Genomic DNA, 15,754 nt, shown 5'->3' on the forward strand with positions numbered 1-15,754 from the left:
GAAAACAGGTGATATAAAATGTTCATACCATTCAAAAGAGGCCAAAGTTGTTTACTCAGCATAAAAATGAGACTGAATATGCTTCTAGCAATAACATAGTGGATATTATCTTTCTATCACAGCTACTTGGTTTTGTTTCTTGAAGGGTGGAAGTAATTCATTAGCTCATCCCTGAGTCAGTGCCTTCGTTCTTTCATCTCCCCAAGTTTAGAGAGCAGTCCCACAGCACCTACCCCTGATACAGAAACTTTGATAACCTTTGGTTGTTCCACAACCTCCCCCCCCCTCTTTTTTTTTTTTTTTTCCTTTTTTTATTGATATCTGCAAGTCATTGTCTAAATGCCCCAAGTGGAAGTAATTCTCCACCGAGGAGCTATGGAGAATAAAAAGGAAACAAGAATTATGCTTCAAACAAGCAAAATGCATTGGTTTTCATTTTGATGTAGCTGGTATTTTTCTAAAATTTCGAGCATAACAAAAGGTTTTGTTTAACTCAAGACTATTTTTGAGAGGTACTATTTTTTTTTTTTTCTTCTAGTGATTTAAATAAAACTGAAGGAAATTTATAGGAAAAAATGTTTCACGCTTTTTGGGAAAAGGACAGAAAATGTAAGTTGAAGTCCTTCCAACACAATAGCTCAGACACATCAAGATGAAGTCACTAAACATTTCAGTGTCACTAAAACCACATTTGTTTATTTCCTGTTTTAGCTGAGGGATTTCTGCAGTTTCCAATCCTGGTCAGTTATGACTGGAACTCACCTGCAGCCTGTTTAATTTTGGGTGTGCAATCTTTAGTTAAGGGTAGATATAAAAACCTCATTGCTACCACAAAAAAATAATTCTCATATGTTTGGGACTTGTTTGGATGAAATACAAGTACCCAATGTAACTACCTAGAGAGCCCATCTGAAGTTTCAGTATAGCAATCCCAAACCCCTGAGCAGCAGAAGCAGAGGAGGGTGAGAGACAGGACTGCATCTCCCTAGACAGGGGCATTATCTGTGATTTTTTTCTTTTTCCACTTGTCTAACACTGATTAAAATTATTGTGTTGGACAGTAGAGAAGTTTCCCTGCTCAATGCTGATTTTACACCGGCTCTTTTCTGTCCCAGGGAACAACACAGCAAACTGGTTTTCAGCTGTAAAAAGACTCTCTGACCCTGCATTTTTCATCTTTCCTCTGCTTAAGGCAAAATCTTGGCAGGACGTGCTGGAAAAACACAAAAGATATTGTAATCTTGGGGTTAATAGCTGTGCTGCTGAAAACTTTGCAGAGCCTTTGACTTCTCTCATTAGCAAGCCAGAGAGCTGCTTGAGCATTAGATGTCACCTATGCATTTGTAGCAATCCCAAACATCAATAAATCTCAGCAAACATCCCCCCACTGCAGCCCAAGTGCCTGCAAGGGTGCTAATCCCCAGCCAACATTCACTTGACTTAATTATTTTTAAAAGATGATGTAGCTAATACTCCTTATTCCAGAGAATCCTGCATTGTTTTCCTTGCAAATTGCTACTCCACAAGGATAAAAGCTACAGCTTCTCACTTTCCACTCCAGAATAACCCTACTTGGCTGGAGCTGTAGCCCGCAAACTTCCCCAGGAAAAGTGAGATGCATCTGACATGCACCAGGCATGTCACAGCCTGGTCCCCAACCACATTTGGTGTGATGGGCTGTTGTGCCTGTGCCTCATCACACGTCCTTCTTTGTCCTGTGCCTTGCATTTATGGCCGTATCAGTCTGTGTAGATCAGGACATCCCTCGTGCTGGCGGTGCTGGGGGAGCAGGAGCGAGGCCACGCAGGAGTCAGAGGCATAGAAGGGCTCTGAGCTGGCAGAACAATGGGTTTGCTCCAGGCACAGCTACTGACTTTTAACAGCTCTCTGCCAGTAACCCCATACGGGATTGCATCATGGAAAATCCTAGTGGAAAGCCAGGAACAAAGGAAAGATGTCAGGCTGCTTTTAAAAGGGATGTATGTGTTCTCGGGGCAGAGGAAGCCTTTTGGTGGCCAGGGTGGGAAGGCTCAGCTGGAGGAACCTGGGCTCCCTCAGAGACCGGAGGCAAATCTGGAGACACACACCAGATGGGAGAGCCAGAGAAAAGGGCAGCACTGAGGCAAGAGCAGCTTTGCCTCACTCCTGTATTGTCTGAGGTTGAAGTGTGTATGTCTGTGTGGAACAAATTCCTATGCAGATGCTGTGTCCCTTTACTAAATTGTCCCCATAGTCCCCAAAGAGTCTAGAGTGCCCATCAGTACACAGAGTGTGACAATGCCCATAAGCTACTGAGCTCTCATCTCTGATCCAGCTTCCCCAGAAAGGAAGCCAGGCAGGGAATGTGTCCATGAGAGCCAGGACTGAGGACACTGCCTGGACTCCATCCAGACTTGGATAGCTGGAATGCTCCCAGGGCTGGTTTTATAATGACGTGTGACACTATACCCAAGGAGGAACACAGGCAGAGCTGTGACAGGAGGTTTTGGTCAAGAGGCTGTGTGTGCTCTTCAGTAGAGAAGCACAGCAAAAGGTACAAACAGTTGCTGCTCCATTTCTATGGGGATCAAAGTTTCAAGTGATTTCAAATTGGAAGTCTGATAAGACACCTTTTTTTTGGAGGATTAGAAAAGCAACACTACTGCTGCAAGTGTGGAAGAGAAGAGCCAAGAGCACTGGTCAGAAGGAAAACTCCCAAGGAGAGTCCAAAGCAGCCCTGCATTGCCCAACCATCAGCTCTTTGCAGTACACAGAAAGGACAATGTGTGGCTTTGGCTCTGGGGTGGTATCTGACTGAGAAAGACAGACCTGCTTCTCACCTGCTTTTCTAATTCTAAACAGGTTTTGCTTTAACTGTCCAGGGAGAGCATGTAGAAGGACTGTTTGAGTGTGTTTGAGAGACTCTGGCCCCAAAACACTCTGTCCTCATTGACAACATGAGGACAACCTCACCAGCCAGTGCCTTGTATTTAGATCTCAGATCAAGAGGCACTTAGGTGCCACACATAGAAAGGAAGCAGCAGAGGTTGTAAGCAAGCCTAGAAACCCAGCACATTTGCATTCTCATTAGCTATACAGAACACAACTAACGAGATTTTTTTTGGCAGTAAAGCTAGCCATTGACTTGCTCACTTGGCTGATGTCAAGGAGCAGCAAAGCAAAGAAAGAGAGCTGGCCTGGCACCAAGGGATTTTGCAGAGCTCTCAATTTGCATTCATTGCCCTTAGTCCAGGGGTCTTAAGTGTTGTCAGTTTTAGGGCATGAATAAGAAACTGGATTGCAGAAGTTCTTCCCTGTTTGCATACAGGCTTCTCCACCTTTGCCTTCCTCTCCATCCTTGGCCAAACCATCTGGATTTTGCACACAAAAAAAAACCAATCCTTCCAAAAATGCAATTCTGGTGAGCACAGGGGGTAGCTGGTTGGAGCAGAGCTGTCCCTGCTCTGGCAGCATGGCTGTACCCAGCCAGCTCTCACCACTGCCAGCTGGCAATGGCTCCATGGCAGCTCCAGGTCACAGGAGAGCATCAGCTCTTCACTCTCTGGGCCCCTTGGTCTCAGTAATACCAGCAGCACCGCTGGATGATCAAACATTGAAAGCACACACCTGTGGGAGAGCCCCAGCACATCCCAGACATCTCAGTCACCTTGTCACAATCCTCTCCAAAAATGACAGCAAAAATGAGACACACCTCCTGCTGCCCACAAATCGTGTGGTATTTTTCCATATTTTCCAAATATTTTTTCCAGATGCTTTTTTGTTTGTTTGTTTTTCGTAATGCCCTGAGGAATCTTGACAACAAAATAGAAAAAAAATTAATCTGATACCAGCTGTGAAGAGAGATTCTTCTCCCTGCAACTTCATTTAAGGCTTGGAGGTGGCTACCTATCTCAGAAACCTCTCCACCACCCACCCCCATCCACTTTAACAGCTTGAATTTGGTCTCCCTTCATTTACACACTTTTACGTTTGCATTAGCAATAATATTCTAGAAAGGCATTTACTGTCGGGAACCTTTACAGAAATGGCAAATAATAGAGACCTCATAAACACAGCAACTCAGAAGCAGCATCTGGTTCTGAAAGTCACGTACAAGTATTTCAGAGAAGAAACAATGCCGTGTGAACCTTCACCCAAGCCAAAGTCACCAGCACAGCTGAGATTTCAACTATTCAGTAGCAACGGGTTCATTACCAAGATATATTGCCTGAATTATTTCTAGATGTTATTCAGAGAATTATTTCAAATAATTAATATATGTAAGAAAATTACTGCCTCTGAACAGAAGAATTGAACTTGTCACATTAGAGCTGAATAAATGCCCTGCAACTATTCACTGCTCTGCTTTTGGATACACTAATTGCGCCAGATCCGATCTTTAACCCCACTGGGGCTGCAGGAAACGTTCTCCCATGGCTCCACATGCTGTGGCTTGGGACACAATCCTCTGGGACACCATCCCTCTCTCTGTAGGGGGACTGTGGCCCTTATCTCACGGGCTCTCCATTGTATTCCAGGAAGGAGACTCGTAGTTTCACCTTTCCCTTACCCTGGGGTAATTTCTGTGGTCTTCAGTAGAGCTGTGGTTACACCTCACAGAAGAAGAATTGTTCCACGTTTCATCTTGTCCCAGGTTCATTGTTTCAGCCATCTCAGAGGAGGTGCAGGAAACACTGGGAGCAAGGGAGGTGCTGGCAGGAGCAGGCAGGACCCAGCACTCCATGGCCAGCCGGCAGGGACAGCCGGGGAGCAGCTGTCCCCAACCCAGGGCAGTCTGGAGCCTGGCTCAGCACTCTGGGAAATAAATGCAAGAGGCTCTATGCTATTTGTGCTGGTGTCAGGAAGAGAAAAGTGAGCGTATGTCCAAGCAGGAATCAGATCCAGAACTTTATATTTCCAATTTTGTGCCATCACAGAAAAAATGCAGAATCCCTTGCAGGTAGCCAGGACCCCAGTACATGCCACCAATAGTCTAGGACCATCACTAGCCAAGCTCCCTCCTTTTCCTGCTCTATAACGGGGTTGGGAAGGGCAGGTACAAGGCTGCAGGTTGGTAACCAGATCTGCAGGAGCCACTCATTTTGGTAACATCTTCACCAAGTGGAATTTTTCATTTGTTTGGTTGGGTTTTGTGCCTACGATACCTTACAGACAGCAGAAACTGCCACAGTGCTCTGTGCCCACAGTTCACCACAACCCCATCAACTTGCCTTTGTACCACAGCTGACTCCTGATCCACTGCTCCTGTCCTTCACAGTCACATAATGTATCCTGGGATCCTTCCAGCACTTGTGATGAAGCTCAAGGAGTAAGGGTGCAGGATGGAGCTTCAGGCAGAGAAGAAAAAAATACTTAGACACATAAGACAAGTGGAATAACTAAACTAAGGCAAGAAACATGTTTTCAAGGAAGTTGCTAAATAGTCATTTAGCATTGTCACCAGGACAGTCATTGTTCCTAGTGCCTTTATTACCAAGGGCTTGATTGGTTCTCATGCAAGCAAAGGGCAGCTTAACTGAAGGCAGGACCAAGCTCTGAGAAGGTCTGGGGTTTAGCTAGCAACAGAGGTCAGTTTGGGGAAAGAGTCTGCACAAGCAGGGTTTGAAGTGTGATTTGGAAGGAAGGGGCCCAGGGGGTCATAGTCAACCCTTTGAGAAGATCATGGCCAAGCAGTCCATGCTCTGGGAGCATCCCAGCTGCCCTAGACACAAGTAGAGCTTCAAGAGCCAGGACAACTTTTCTACCATCAGTTGCACCAACAGACAATACACAAAAACTAATAGCAATAACTGGGAGGATCTGAAAGAGGTTCTTTGCTGCCTCACTACCACCTCCCCCCCCCCCCCCCTTTTTTTTTTTGCCTGAGTGACAGAGGATTTAAATGCAAAGTGGATCTAATGCACACCCTGAAGTCGGCTGGCAGTATGCAAATGACCTGTCAGATTAAAATCTGAATGAAAGAGATAACAAGCTTATCTTCATAACAAAAGACTCTTACAGGCAAACTATTTGACGCAGTGTTGATGTTTGTTTTAACCCGTGGACTTTGGACAGTGCAATATTTCAGGGGCTGCGCTCGCTCCCCTTCGCTCCGCTCTGCTCCTCGGGCTCGCACGTGTGTGTGTGTTTGTGTTTGCACTGGCAACAAAAGGCAAGTGCCAGGATAATAAGAAGGGGGGAGAAGGAAGAAAAAAAAAAAAAACACAAAAAAACCCCCAACAAACCTAGTGAGGGCTCGAACAGTTGATTTCAAAGTCTTTTTTTTCCTTTTTATTTCTGGGGGGGAGGGTGGTGGCTCTGCAGAGCCAGTGCCAAGCAAACCAGCAATAGGTCAACTCACGCTTGCAACCAACACTACAGCTGCAGGGAAAAAAAGCAAACACAGCAGCAGGGGAAAGAATTAAAGAAGGGGGCTGGGGGCGAGACGGACGATTTATTCTTCTGGCACGTGCAGAGGGGCTGGAGATGGATCAGCTGTATTTATTCTGTGAAAAGGGGAAATAAAAGGAGGCAAAAGAGCAAAGCAAGTTTCATCACACCAGAGAAAACAAAGATTTTCAGTAAACTCCCCATCGCCACCCCCTCCCTGGAAAAAAAGCAGAGAAAGAAAAATAAGCTGCAGGTGTTTGCGAGGGGTCTGTATAGAAGCCACGCAGGGAATTAGCAACTGAGGCAAGTTGCCTTTGCAAAAGGAATCTGCCCTGAATAGATTTGCATTTCTTAATTTTGGGATCATCAGCAAACAAGAGCCAGAGAAAGCACCCCTCTCCCAGCACCCGGGGCTTCAAAGTAAGGAGGGAGGGGTGCTGGGGAGGCCTGCGAGGCTGCTGGGCTGGCTATTCAGGCTGGCAGGGCTCCCGCTGGGACTGCGGCTCCTTCCACACCGGACCCATCCCCGAGACCCTCCGGCCGCCCTGTTTATCCTCCCGATACAATGAGGAGCATGTGAGCATTGAACACCACGTTCCTTGCCCAGAGGAACCGCCACCAAATCCTCCCCTTTCAGACTCTTCCCAATCCTCTAAACCCCCTCGGTTAATGCCCTGCTGCTCTGCTCTCTCCCTGCTGGGAAGTGAAAGCCCATTGAGAGGGAGAAAGTCTTGTTCCAAAGCCCTCTAGTCAGTCCTCAAGCCACCAAGCAGAATTTACAAGCTTTTCCACCCACTGCAATTCACCCCGATGACGACCCCCTTGCTGCAGGGAACAACAGAGATGTGCCCGTGGCACAAGGACAGTGGTGGGAGTGGAGCCTCAGCCCTGAATCCTTAGGCAAGGGCTGGCTTCATGCCCTTGCACATGGTCTCACTGCCCTTGTTTCCCTGATTCAGGCTCTCCTGGAGCCTCTACCTGCATCATGAAACCAAGACAGGGCCACCAAACCAAGACATTGCTCTCCCCTCCTTGGAGCAGCAATGAGTCCTGGCTCCATCTCATACTCAACACCTTCCTAATTTCTTTCCTAATGTTCACATGAAGACATTTCTCGTTTCACTTGAATTTAAGAATTTTGGAAACCAGCTCTGTGAAATATGTTCTAAGCCCCATAGAGATACCAGACTCATTCCAGCGTAGTCGTCCCCCCCCATGATACCGAGGTACTTTGCTGATTCAAAGAAGTCAAATTAAGCAGGGGTTAGATAGTATACAGAAGGTTTTCAATCAAATTAACTTATCTGTGCAACTACAAACCCTAAAAAGACAAGGGGATTTGTCAAGTTCTGCTACTGTAGTCCTGGAGACAGAAGAGCTGTTCACCAAAGCCCTATCCACTTTGCAGCCTCACCTCCCCCACAGCTATTCCTTGTATGGATATCAACTCTTCAAAGCCAAATGATTACCAGACACAAATGTTCTGTGCCATTCAGAGAGCTGGACTGTCACCTCTCTAACACCATGCACTGGGCTGACCTGGGCAATCTGCTACTGAGGGCCCGAGGGGTCTCTGCCAGGATTCATCACAACACATACTCAGGCATACTCACAGTGGAAAAGAAAGCAGTCTCTGTCTCCAACAGTGGCTCCCATAAAACCAGGGAGATCAAATGCTCTATCCAATACAGGATACCCTAAGAAAGCACAGACCAATTATGTATTATTTCCAATCAAGCAGAAGTCCTCAGAGCAGAAAGGCTCCGAGACACGTCCTGTCTTAGTATGTCAACTGTACCTGAGAGCAAATAATGAACTCTCTGGACAAATGAAGAATGAGATGGGATTCCAGGACTGCAATGTCCAGAAAGACAGGGAAGGGCTAGATAAGGCATGATTTATGTAGGATGTTGGCAGGAGCATGTTCAGAGTGCTGGCACACTCTGCAACAGGAGACATGGTGCCTTGGCTATTTGGCTGGGGAAAAAGACACAATATTGCCTACGTAATTGTTTAAGACCTATTTCAGTTTATGTACAGTATGCAAATACAACACACCATGAACTGCCAGTGGAGCTGAAGAGCAATGCATTAGGGCAATCTTTGCATGAGCCATCTCCCCACACATGCTCCGCAGTGCTCACCAGACTCAGCCCTGCACTACAGACACATACCCTCTCTGAAGTGCTTTGTGGGAGGCAGCCTGGAAGGGAACCCCAAAAGCAGTTATCTTGGATGAAATTGCAGAGCATGAAACCACAGGTCAGGGAGAGCCCTCCAGGGCAGGTCACTGCGCTCCATGAAACGGCCTTTCAGTTCTGGAAGGGAAAAGCAGAAAGAAATATTACATTATGTTAAAATAATGAAGGGGGAATTGGGTCACTGCAAAACTGTGCCATTAGGTCCTTCTGGAATGCACTCAACAGCTCCTGCTGAACATGAGATGGCACTGCAGCAGATAAACCTGCAGATACAGGAGGACAGCTTGAGTGAAGTATGTGAGATGTAAGCCACATCTTGAGGTATACAGCTTTGCAAAAAAAGAGAAATACCTCTGCCAACCCGCTGGTCCTCTTGGCAATGAAGTTCTAGTGCCCTAGTGTTCTAGGACTGCTCTGGTCCTGGATCTAGATCCCACTTGCAGAGTTAGCCTGGTCTGCAGCACTTGCCACTCAAGTGCAGAAGGCAGCAGCCTCTGGTAACAGACCTGCAACCTCAGAAACCTCCAGGTGGTCATGAAGTAATTGAGTAGCTCAAATAACTTGGGAGGAGTAACTGATCCAACAACTATCACCATCTTCTATGGTTATGGGGCACCTATAGGTGAACTCTGATTCCTTCAAATTTATTTAAGGCTGTTCCCTGTTCTCCCTTGTACTGTGGCTGTTGCTGCGATCGGGGGCAACACAGGCATGAGAAATGGCTCCTCTACTAGATAAGCAGAACTCTCAGTTTTGGAGGAAAGGGTGGATCCTTGCCCATCTCAAATCTACTTGGCATAAACAGTAAGTGACAGTGAAATGTGTTGGCACAAACAGACACAGGAACCAGAAAAGGGTGAGAATGCAGCCAAAGAAGATGGTGTAAAAATCACATTTCCACTCCTAGAACATTTGCCACAGTTTTTTCCATGTGCCAGGACACAGCTTTGCTGGGTCTTCTCTTCCACAACTAGGCTTTCATAGCTGGCTTGAGAGTGCAATCTTGCAGCACTGCCAGCTCCTGTCTTGTTACCATGAAGCTTATAATATACAAAGTCTTTACTACAACTTCAGTTTTGGTTCCCAGATGAGATGAAGCTGGAGGGTGCTCCCATGAACTGTGACCTGGGTGCCTAACTTTGGAAAGTTGGCCTTTCAAAGCTCCTTCCAGAGCAGCATGCACAAATTCAGGAGAGGAGCTTCACCACTCAGGTAAGTAAGACAGGCACCTTAAGGTGAGCAGCACAAATAGCCTCATATTCCTAAGCTGAGAAAAGTGTGTATCTGGCCTTCATAGCTTTGGAGAAAGCTTGAAAATGCAATTCTAATATATCCTACTGGTTTCAAACACAGAAAGCAGGCAAAAACCTCCAACAATTCAATCAGCCTTTCAAAATGCTTCTCGTTTGCAAGCCAAGGTCATTGTTTTGGCTGATGTGTTGGATTGTGACCTCTAAATCTTGGACAACACCACAGCAAGGACACAATACATTTTTAGTGACTCTGCTTGAGGATTTGAGGAAAGCAAAGTCCACTCTGTTCTAAACAGAAATCATGGAATATTCACTGCCAAGATTAAACCTGGCACAAAGGAGTAAGTAGGTATGTACAGAAACTTTAGGTCCTGATTAAGAAGTTATTTTTGTTACGACATTTCCAACAGTATGAGTAACAAGTGCTTAACCAGCATGTCTGATTAGTAATAAGTCCACTGGGATGTGCCCTCACTGAAGGGACATCCCCAGGCCCAGATCTGCAGTTTTCAGGGCTCGTTCTCACCATCTGGGGCTCCCCCAGGCCAAGACCTTACCCAGCAGAACCAAACCAAAGCTAACCTATCCTGCTGAACCTCTTTCCATGGCAAGAATTACCCTTAAAACAGAAACTTCTTGTGAAAGGGCAGTCCTGACTGCACTAAAAATCAGCACCAAAGCTCCATCTGACTTAATTACAGCCAGTATTTCATGCCTGCTAAATGCCTTGAGAGTGCCTTACACAACTTGGGTGCTATATAAACAGTAATAAGCCATGAACACAGCATTTCTGCCCTTCTCCTTCACATCATTTGCTTGTTAGTGGTTTTGGTTTTAAGAAATAGCAGTGAACAAAAATCTGTATGCTAATTAAGCCTATGGGGCACATAAGACAGAACCTCCCTTGTGCTGGGTATTCATTTTTGGTCTTTTCTCAGCAATAAATCCAGCCAGCAGGATCCTCTGCTGGCGTGACTCAACACAGCTCATTTGAGCTCACACAGTAACATGCTGCTTCTCTGCAGCAAGATCCTGGCCCCATCTACATAAGCAAGAGGCTGCATTTGCTACAGAAAGGTCATCTAGAGAGATGACACTATCAAAACAAGGCTGAGATAGTAAAGCCAAACAGCTGAGACAAGGCAGACTGTCTTTCACAAGCTGGAGTTTATATATATATATATACATTTTAAAAATATTTCTTAAGGAAGAGACTTCATTAATCCACAATTTTGGAAGAACCTTCTCTGATTTCCACAGTAATCTCTTTCTAAACACTGGTGTGCAGTTTGAACCCAGAATTCCCTTTCACAGAGCCTACTTGGAGTGCCCTTGAAGTTTTTCACTGAGCTCTTCCAAAGGGAGTTTCAAGCTGAGTTATTTCCAGACAGTTTTTTACTGAGACAGTCAGCCACCAAGCTACCAAATCTTAACTCATGAAGCACACACTCTTCTTGTTCACAGGGAACATCCCCTGCAGGCACTACAACGTGGGAGTCCTGGGCTCTCCCCCTAACTCCTCCACCCCTTTGCCAGCTTTCTCCAGACTTGACCCTTCAGAACCACTCCATGCCTCAGTTTCCCTGGCTATAAAGCTGACAATAAAACCCATCCCACTTCCACAGGATTTTTCTTCAAATTCTTATGATTTCTTCTTTTTCCAATGGCAATGAACAGACACAGAAGAGATTAAAATCTTGTAAAAATATACAAAATATACAACAAAAGTCTAGCTCCAGACACAGCACTGAGCGCAGACTATAACCAATTTGAACTGGGTCTGTTCATGTTTTTTGTTTTTTTTTATCAGCACTTAGTAAATAATAGCGAAACTCCCTGCTTCATAGAGTGATTTTAGAGCCTCAGTTATTTCATATTTAGATGGAATACCAGTATGAATTCCAGCCTTTCTTGTGCAAGGCATCTTTACACTGTTATATCAGCACACATGGGAATATAGTCCTAAGTATTTTACCTGTAGCTTCCAACCAGCTGTGCCATTTACAGTTGACATGTTTTCCCCTTTGCTTACATAAGGATAGTAGTCAGAAAAAAAGTTGGTGGCACTATAAAAATAGCTAGCAAACAAAGCCAGAGATAAAGAGCTTTATGAAATAAAAAAAGAAAAAATATAAAAAGTCCCCTCGCATTCCTGAATCATCAGGAACTGAGTGACTTACACTCTTGGCCATTTAAGTATGAAATAAATAAAGAAGATGTTGTTCATTCTGTGCAGTTGTCTAATCCTACATTCTCAACACAAATGCATTTAACCTTGTCCCTTTAAAAGAGCTCTGGACAATCAGAATCATCTTTACAGAAGACTGCGCCTGCTTTTAAATTAGCTTTTTAGAACGCAGCCATTCTCTCTTTCCCCTTTTCCAATTCCCATTCACACTCATCACAGATAAACACAGGCAGGCCAGAGCTAGGAGCCCTCCTAAAGTTTATAAGGAAAGCATGCTTCAGAAGAGCAGTGCTTTTCCCACACAGCAAGTACACACTTTGCTGCTTGTCCAAGACCATCAGCAATTCTGAGATTTTAAGTGCATCAACAGCCTCTCGAATCACAGAAGTTTGTACAAACCAGCTTGCAAAACAATTACACTAGTCTGTGGGACCACTCTTATCTCACCAGGGACATGGCTCTTTACCTCTCTGACACCACAGAAAACACCTCTTTCCCTCAGAAATGTTCTTATCAGGTGCAGGTCAAATCTATTTAACCTAATTTTTGCCTATCCAGGTGTCCAGTGCAGCTCCCAGCCCAGCGGGAATAATTCATGACACTGATCTGTGTGTCAAGCACTAACTTGGGAACAGGTGCAGAATTTGACCCTTGGCACTTGTTAATAACCTCCTTATTAATCATCTTTGTCATTTCTCCAGTGCCCCCCCTCCCATTTGCAAACCCCGAAGCACTTTGCAAGCCACGGTGAACTAAAGTGATGGGGTGGGTTAAGAAGAGTATCTCCATTTTACAGCTGGGAACAGAGGAGCACAGGGGCTGTGTAATTAATGCTCAGGAGAGATGGGCTTCTGGCAGCACACAATCCCACAGCCACAGATAAGTCTTGCCAACACAGAAACCCCACTCCCACCTCCATTGGGAACACATGAGGAGATATCCCATGATGAGGCCGTGGTGTGGGGAAGGAGCCGCAGGGCCACAGAGATGCTGTCCTGTGGGGCTGAAAACAACACAGAAAACTGCCCATGTTCATGGTGAAGGACTGGCATGTGCAGGGTATAGGAACTGCAACAGAGAAGCTATCAGGGACAAAGTTTCCATCCTGCAAATGCTGGAATTGAACCACCCTTAGTAAAACCATGGCTGTGTAACAGAGTGATGAAATTGCAGTTCTGTCGGTTTGCTGGAGTTAACAATCCCAGCAGAGATGGTGTCTAGCTTGAGCTTTAGCACAGGGGTTATGTGTTACTTACAGGGTAGCTCAGCTCAGGCAGGCACCATGGTGCAGCTCTGCTCTCAGTGACACTGGGACACCTGATGAGACTTCACTGGGGACAGATGCACCTTTGGTGACGTGGGCAAGGAGCCAGCAGCTAGGACACTGGTGACCAGGACACCTCCTGGGGTCAGTCTCTGAAGCCCTCAAGCAAGCAGGTTTGAGCCAAAGCCCTAGACAGACTCAGATAAAAGGAAATGTTATAGCCAAGTCTGTAATCCCAGTTCTGTCACAGTGAAATCTCATCCTAACCCCTTTCAGTCCCTCGTAACTTTGGAAAATAAGTGTTACACATTTGACCTATTCCATCCTCACATATAACAGCAAAGCAAGATCCACTGGGTGAGGCATTCACTTTTATTAGACCAGCTGGAAGCACTGGAGGGAGAAACCAAACATGTTATTAATACCCAAACTCCTCTTCAAACAGCATGTGTAAGAATATTCCATACTGTCGTCCACAACCGAATTTTCTGCTGAATTAATGGCATTCTAAAAAGATTTCCTACAATCTTAACTGAACATTCCCAGATCAGTACTGTTTTACATGTCTCGGGAAAACAGCCCCACAAATTAGCAACAGGAAAAGTGCAGAAGGAGCCCTTGATGGTCACACATTGTACCGCACAAAACCCTTCTGGGAGTGGGGGAAAAAACTTCTCATATGACAATAATGGCTTTTCAAAGAAAAATTCTTTTTGAACAGAAACTTTTCAGTCATATATTGCTGTCTTTTCAACAACAACAAAATTTAAAAATTAAAGTTAGAGCTATTTTTCAGTACCAATTCAATTTTTTAATTAATAATTGTTCTTCACTACTAAAAACAGTCTGGCTTTTCCATCTTCTGAAGCACTGGAAAAATAAACATCCCTTTAAACTTTTAGGGTGAACTCAGTGTCTTCCCGCACCCCCCTGCTGCAGTTTCCAGTACAACACATTTTTTAAATGGGAAAAAAAGCATCAGCATACTTCAGCAATGCATATTTCCAGCAATACTCACTTCGTAGCTAACCTTGGTAGCCTCAAACTGCAGCTTAGGCAAGCTGGGACTGCAGAGAACTGACACAAGAGGCACAGCTCAGGACAGACAGGCTGGATCACAGAGCAAGAAAATTGATTTGAGTGTTCAGATTGAAACACATATTACAACATCTGACAAGGAGGAAAAAAAGCTTCTAATAGCTCCTTAATATCTGAGGAAAGGGCAGATGATCTCAAAGGGAAGATGAGGCAGAGCTGCATGACTCGGGCAGCTGGTGGTGCTGCCATAGGTTGCTCTGCTCTGCTTTACAGTGGAATTACCCTGGAGTTTTTCCAGCCCAAGAGATGCTTTTAATAGAGCAGGGGTTTGCAGAAACCCACATTGTGGAAAATGGGTTCAGCTGTCTATTTTTTAAGGGCTGTTATGATAAAACCTGGCAATAGGATGGGTATGATGAGCCAGGGTGCCAGCCAGGTGTTAGGAGACCTGGGCTCTGTGGCTGACTGGGCTCTCGGCATGGGGGGGACCCAGCCAAGTGCACACTGTATCTCTGTATCTCCCTTTCTGCAGCAGTAAAACAAAGCTGTTTCTCAAGAGCATTAAGAGGCTAAATTCATAAATATTTGAAATTTGCTTTGAGATCTCCAAGGGACAGGAACATGGTGTGCCAAACCACAGCAGCGCCGTGCACCTTGGAGGCATGGTGAACATCAGCCAATTAACTGCGGATTATTATGTTTGGAGGAAGTAAAAATAAACTCCTGGATTCTTACTCAGTGCAGCCAGGAGGGTGTAATGGTCCCTCCACTGCATAAATATCATTCCTAGGTTGATTGGTGAGGGGTCCTTGTGGCATGGAGAAGCTGAACCACGCACCAACACCATTCAACAATTGGTTATCACCTTTTCTTTGTCCCTAACAGAGGCCGTCTGGGGAGGGCTGGAGGCATCTACCTTTTATCCAAACTCATTTTGAGGCTCTTATTCCTCATTATTCCCAGCGTTTCCCTTCAATACTTTGTACGGTGGGAGGAGGGGGGAACACAGCAAACAGCACAACCACTTAAGAGCTCTATTGCCCCTGAATATTTGCTTTCCAGCCTGCCCAGCCATAATAGGAGCAGTGGTCAGTTTCCGAAGGACTGGATATCTCCGACTCTGGGAGCAGGAATCAGAGCCATGCAGATAAGGCTGTCATCAGAGATAACAGCAGTCAACAACCCTCAGCGTCATTATCTCAGTTCAGGGAAAAAGCAGGCAGCTCCCCTTAATATACAAAGTGCGGCAGTTATATACGTCTCCTTTACAATGATAGATGGTAAGGGATAAAGGGGGAAATCTAACAGCAAGCCTTCAAAGCCAGCCTGCTTCACATCCCCGTGCTCCCAAATTGCAAATGTTTTCATACAGGCAGCAAACAGCCTCGCCCAGCCCAGCACCCAGCGAGGTGGCTTCAGCAAAACAATTTTGCTGACATGG

General features: G+C 45.4%; 1 long non-coding RNA gene across 1 annotated transcript; it reads right to left on the reverse strand.

Moving 5' to 3' along the window:
• Nucleotides 1-5,230: 5,230 nt before the first annotated feature.
• Nucleotides 5,231-14,495, reverse strand: LOC139801557 (uncharacterized). The gene is made up of 3 exons (XR_011728237.1): nucleotides 13,268-14,495; nucleotides 8,544-8,687; nucleotides 5,231-5,327 (listed from the first exon to the last, which is right to left on the reverse strand). It is a non-coding gene; the product is annotated as an uncharacterized lncRNA (long non-coding RNA).
• Between the last annotated feature and the right edge of the window lie 1,259 nt (nucleotides 14,496-15,754).

This window comes from Heliangelus exortis, chromosome 12 (genome assembly GCF_036169615.1).
Source record: "Heliangelus exortis chromosome 12, bHelExo1.hap1, whole genome shotgun sequence".
Taxonomy (NCBI): Eukaryota; Metazoa; Chordata; class Aves; order Apodiformes; family Trochilidae; genus Heliangelus; species Heliangelus exortis.